We start from the raw sequence: 6000 nt of genomic DNA on the forward strand, positions 1-6000 counted from the left end.
TGAACCCTTTATGTCATCTGTATCATGATTTAAATCCTTTAACTTAATTTTTACTCCACTCCACCTCTGGGTGGAGCCAGTGTTCTGGAAGCCACTGACCTTTCTTTAGTTACTGATGACTTAAAATCTAAAGATACCAGGAGAAGAGGGCAGCATTTAACCCAGAAGGATAGGGGTCTCTCCTGTCCTACAGAGAGGTGTGTCCCCTAGGACACCTAGGCATACCAGAAATAAAAATCAAAGCAGTCTTTGGCCTTTCCCGTCACACTACTCTAGTCTCCAGTAACTGAATCCTTTGTGAAGTACTGGTTTCTTCAGGTGGGGGCCTTACAACCACATGGGCTCACACTACTGTTTTCTTAGCAAACTGCAGCCTATAGTACCTCAACAATCCGAATGTGACATCCCCTGAAAGACCTGGAACTTCTCTGTCTTACCTTTCATCCCATCACTCCCACAAGTTCTTTCAACCCAAAGCATCAATCAGATCCTAATTTATTTTTTCCATTTTGTTTTTTATTTCCAACAAAGCATTTAGACTAGACACACCTAGAGGAGAGGTGTCATTTCCTTAAGGGCTTAAAGTTGGGGGCTGTTCTTAGCCTCCTTGATCTGCTGCCATATTTCTTAGTTAGAGCTACTTCTCCCCCTCAAACAGAGGAAGCACTTGCGGAGGGGCAGGGCCCAGCCTCACTGGAGTCTTGTCATTGATACTAGCATCATTCTACAAGAGGACGAGGAAATGTTTGCGGTCCCCTAAGCCCTACGCCTTTCCTCTGCCAAGACTGTCCCCATTTTCTGGCACAGTGCAGACAGCTCTGGAAGGAGAGGCTGGGGCTTTGGCTTTAGGGCATTATAGAGTTAGGTGATGCCGGGGCCCTTGGCCGTAGGCTAGCAGAGGCAGGAATGGGGAAGAGGCTCTCGGGACATCTGGAACTGAGGGTGCTCTACAACCTCTGTGCTCATTCTGTGATGAATTTGAGGCCATTAAAACCCCAATTCAAACTCATCATCTTTCAAAAATAAAAATCAAATGGGGTGAGGGTGCACCCTGGAGAGGGCCAATGCTTTGGTTCTGGAAAAGAGGAGATGGATATTTGCTCAGAGAAGCTCCTATGAGCTCAAATGTTTGTAATTCTTAAGGGATGGATGAGGCAAGCAAGGACCTCAGCACCCCTTGTACCTGCTCAGCCCATGAGCTAGGTAAGTTGCTTGACCCTGGGTCAGTTAGCTTGGCCATGAAGAGATAGGCAATTACAGAGCCTTTTGCTCTGCCTTCCCTCTTGGCAGGGGAGCCCTTAAAGCTATACATCTTTGGGTAAATTCACATTTTGATCAAGAAGAGGTATGTATATTGGATGAAGTTAAAAGACAAGAGTTAGGAGGGTGGGGGGTAACTTTCAGCTTGAGTTCGTTTAGCTTGAGGTCATTTGGTGTACTGAGGGGAAGCACACGCATTCCCCCGTTTCTTGAAGTGAAGGCAGGAACACAAAAACCATAGCCTTTTTTCCCTCTATGGCCAGGCCTGCCCCTTCCCAGGGAGGAGCTAAGGGACCTTTGGCTCTTTCCTGACTCTGGGCTGACAGGTGAGGTAGATTCTTTGGTGGGTCCAGAGTTAATGGCATCTGGGAGGGAACCAACTTGGAAGGCCCTAGGCTAAGGGCAGCTGTTGATGGTCACCTGAGGACAAGAAGGTGGTTAGGCCTCTGTCTCAAAGCTTCACACCCACCAGCTTTTCCCACCAATCCCCTCTCACCTGGGTGATGAGTTCAGTCTCCTCTGGCTTCCCTCCACAGTCAGCCTGGCCTTGACGGCCCCCACCTCTGTCCGAGGTGGTCTGAGGCACTGCCCAGCACTCCTGGGACCTCTGGGTGCAGAGGCGGCTGCCGAGATAGGAAGGGTCAGCACCGTGGCTTGTCTGGGGTCTCCCTCTGGCTCAGCACCTGTGCTAGCTCCTCAGCCTGTTCTCCCCAGGGATGGAGAGAATGGGCTGCTCTGGATGGTAGGGCAGCCGACTTGATCCACATCTGTTGCCACCATTTGGGAGCCCCAGTCCTCTGACCTTTTCATGCAGTCCAGCAAGCATCCTCCCACCCCTGAACCCTACAGCTCTGAGGAGATCTGTCTTGTTTGTAAAATGGGAGATAGGGATTGGGGTTAGTGATGGTTAGGAGCCCTTTCCTGCTCACTTCAGTCCTGTGCCACAGTGATGCAAGATTGTCTCCCTAGAGGTTTTCTGCATTAGCCACCATAGCCCTAACCTATGTCTGCAGCCCAGGAAGAGGTAGAGGAGGCAAATGATGAGGGCAGCCAGGCCCACGTGGACACCCACCACAACCTCTGGCAGCAAGCTGCTCTCATCCTGACTGCAAGAGCACCCGGCCTTGGACTCTGTGGACATAATACCACCTGTCAAAGGACCAGAGGTGGAGGCAAAGTCCCACGCATTCTACCTACGGGTCCTATGGGAGGGACTGGCTCTGACCCCAAGCCTACCTTTCTATGGAACCCCACTCACCAGGGGTGGCCAGGGACACATCCCGCAGAGAGACAAAGTGAGTACTGCTGTTAACCATCCCCATTGCCATTGAATGCCTGGAGCTTGATCTCAGAGCACCTGGCTTTGCAAGGAGTAGGGGAGCATGAAGGGAGCGGCCATTTCCTTGCAGGAAGCTCAGTGCCAGGGAAAGAGCCCAGGGAGGGTCACGTGGGAAGGTTTTGGGTCTCACCAGGTCTGTATAGAGGAAGGAGCTGACAGTGCTGTTCAGAAGCAGAGACCCCTCGAAACAGGCAGCTGGTAATTTGCGCTGAAAGAGTTTGAAGCCCTGGATGGTTCCTGGATGGGGTGGCAGCTCCCAGGAGGCCTGCACAGAGGTAGCATTGATTTTGACTTTGATGAAGAAGCTCAGGGCAGTGGGAGCTGCAGAGGAAAAGGGATGAGCTGGTCAGCAGCCCCTGTCTGCCTGAGGCCAGGAGCTCTGTCTCTACAGAGCTAGAAAGGTGGTCACTCACTGTTGCCCATGGTGGAGGCGTGGATGGGAGCAGAGTCCTGGCTGGCACCCTCTGTGGAGTGCATCTGCGAATGTATGGGATAGGTGGTGGCAGACTCCAGGTTGGAGAAGACGTGCTCAAAGGTGCCTTTGCTCACAGCCTCCTGGAGCTCTGGGCTGGTTGGCTCTGTGAAGCAGAGCAGCTTGGCATCTCAGCATCCTAACTAGCCCCAGCCTCCACAAAACCACAATGAAGACCCTCCTGAGCCCTGGCTGGGCCAGGCTCCCAAGGAGAGCAGGGATGGGGCTGCAGAAATTGGAGCAAGGATGAGGATGAGAGAGAGGCTTTGAATGTTGAAAGCTGAAGAGCAGTGAGGAAGTCCCAGAGAACCATATGCAGGGGCACCCAGCTCAGAGCCACGGACCTAGAGGCCTGGTAAGAGTCCAGAGGGGTGCAGAGAATGACCATTCACACCCACCTCTCATAGGCCGAAGGTGCAGCGCATAGCCAGTGATGTCCCCACTGGACGGGGATGGCTCCCAGGACACTCGTATGGCTGAGGTGGAGAGGGCTGTGGCCTGCAGTCCTCTGGGGGCACAGGGAGGCTCTGGTCCCCTCATCACAGCCAGGTGAGCACTGGCCTGGTTAGAGCCAGCACTATTCTCTGCCACGCATTGGTAGATGGCCTCATCTTCGGCTGAGATCCCGGCCAGCATCAGTGTGCTGGGGACAGACAAACAGCTGCTTGGGTACCTTCCCACTGGAGCCCCCCAGTCCCAGTCAGGAGGCTCTAGGGCAGACCTGCCCAGGGGCAGAAGGACATACCATCTGAGTCTGGGCTTTACCTATAGGGGAGCAGGTCCACCAGAGCCTCCTGTGGGTGGGGGTACTTGCTGGACAAAGGCTAACTTGCTGAGGGTTTGGGTGTGACTGTAGATTTAGAGTCGATTTAGGCAAAGGGTATCATGTATAGGTGAAGGGTGAATGCCTGGGGTGGGTAAGTGGACCTACCGATGATGTAGGGGGTGGTGCAGACATGTTCACCTGTTGTTGTGAGTCAGCTGACAGGCCTCGGCACCTTCCCATTCTTCAGCCAGACCAGACAGGGCTCAGGGACACCCTGGGCCACAGAGGTGAGGATGGTGCTGCTGCCTGGTGGCCTGGACATAGACTGTGGCCACTGGACGAACTCAGGGGTAGCTGGGTGGGCAATGGCATGGTAGAAGGGGTATTGACACCAGGCTTCTAGTCCCCACCACCCCCATACCCGTCCAGGTTCCTGTCAGCGGGATGGGGCTCCCCAGGAGTCCTCCCTGTCGGCAGGGACAGCTGTTCTAATCTACCAGGGGACACTTGAAGTGGACTTCACCCCGGGGGAGACGAGAAGCGGGGCACTTGGTCCGGGTGGACCCCCAGGGACCCTTGCCCCGCCCCGCTGCATCCAGAAGTCGGAGCTGACCTTGCACAAGCAGGACGCCCTGCGCCGTGCGGCGCACTCGGGTGCCGAGCCGATTGGCGGCGCAGACGCAGACGCCCGAGTGCTGGACCGACAAGTCGGAGATCATGAGGTTCCCGGTACCCAGGACTTGGATGCCTTCCACGCGCCGATGGAGCGGCCGTCTGCAGCAAGTGCGAGGGATCACGGCTGGGAAAGGGCGAGGGGGTGGGCGCGCGCCAGGGGTGGGGCGGCTGCACACCTAGGCGGCTCCAGGAGACTCTCGGCCGCGGGTGCCCCTGGCGATGCACTCCAGCACTGAGGTCTGGTGCAGCGTGAGTGTCAAGTTCTGTGGCCCCGACAGGATCTCAGGCTCCTGAAGCAGTCGCGGGAGTCCCACTGGCGGTGGAAACAGGCAGGTTGATGGAGAACACTCTCTCCCTTCACGGATACACCCTTCTGCTGGCAGTGTCCCCTTCTAGCCGACAATGTGACCAGGCCTCAGCTTGTTCAGCAACTATTTTATTTTACAGATAAAATGATTTGCCCAAGGTCCCATGGCAGTAAACATCAGGGCTAAGATGTTTTGGTGACTAAGCAGGGCTCAAGTTAAACTGATAGAGTGAAAGTTGTGATCCCCAAGTGTACCAATGGATGGCCTGCACCCTGGGTGTGTCAGGACATTAATTGGCTCCACCTTCCCTGGATGCCTCACCCTGGAAGCAAGTGGAGCAGGGGCCTCCATCCCTTCCCTGAGTCACTCACAAAGGTGGCAGGAGACCCTTCCCTCAGAAAGAATACCAGACCCCTTAAGAACTCAACTGTGCATCACTCACTGGTCAGGAGGATGTAAACCTTTCTTTTCTTTTTAAATGCACTACTATTTTGTGTCTAAACTGTGTCTTCATTTTATACTATCCTCCCCACCGCCACCACTACCATTTCATTAGTTTAATGAATAAATCATCATTACGGGCTACCATGTATCAAACACTATTCTAACACTTGGGTACTGCTGTGAATAACATAGGTGTTCTGGTTACCTAGTGCCTCTCTGACAAGAATATGTACCACAAATGGGATGGCTTAAACAAACAGGAGTTTATTCTTACAATTTAGAGGCTTTTAAGTCCAGGCTCTAGGGGCAGGTGAAAGCCGCTCAACCTTGGGGTCCAGCTCTGCCTCCTGCTCCCGGCCCACTGGAGTTAGAGGCGTTTCTTCACTCAGACAGCTGCAGGCTGCTGAGGCTGAGAAGCCCCAAGGTTTTCAAGTAAAAAGGCACACTCCCGATGTTAACAAACCACATAACAGGCCATTAACTTAAGTCCATTGTATGTCCCAAGGTCGGCAGAGCATAGCAGGCTGCTGAGCAATGACACGGCTACATGTAGGGTCCAAGCATGCCATAGGCTAGAGACCATTCTTAAAGCTTCTCCTTATATACAGGAAGCAGACCACATATGCAAAGGCAGCTGCTCACAGTAGATTCCACCATGGAGTTGATTACCAGTCTCATCATGGGGAATACTACATCCAGCTGCCCAGCTACTCAACCAGGCCCAGCCAAGTTGACA

The 6000-nt window shown here is 53.7% G+C and overlaps 1 pseudogene; it reads right to left on the reverse strand.

Moving 5' to 3' along the window:
• Window positions 1-1426: 1426 nt before the first annotated feature.
• The window catches only part of LOC103203561, an 8696-nt pseudogene continuing 4122 nt past the window's right edge, over window positions 1427-6000 (reverse strand).

Source organism: Orycteropus afer, unplaced genomic scaffold (assembly GCF_000298275.1).
Source record: "Orycteropus afer afer isolate SDZICR_OR568_19922 unplaced genomic scaffold, OryAfe1.0 scaffold00217, whole genome shotgun sequence".
NCBI classification, from domain to species: domain Eukaryota; kingdom Metazoa; phylum Chordata; class Mammalia; order Tubulidentata; family Orycteropodidae; genus Orycteropus; species Orycteropus afer.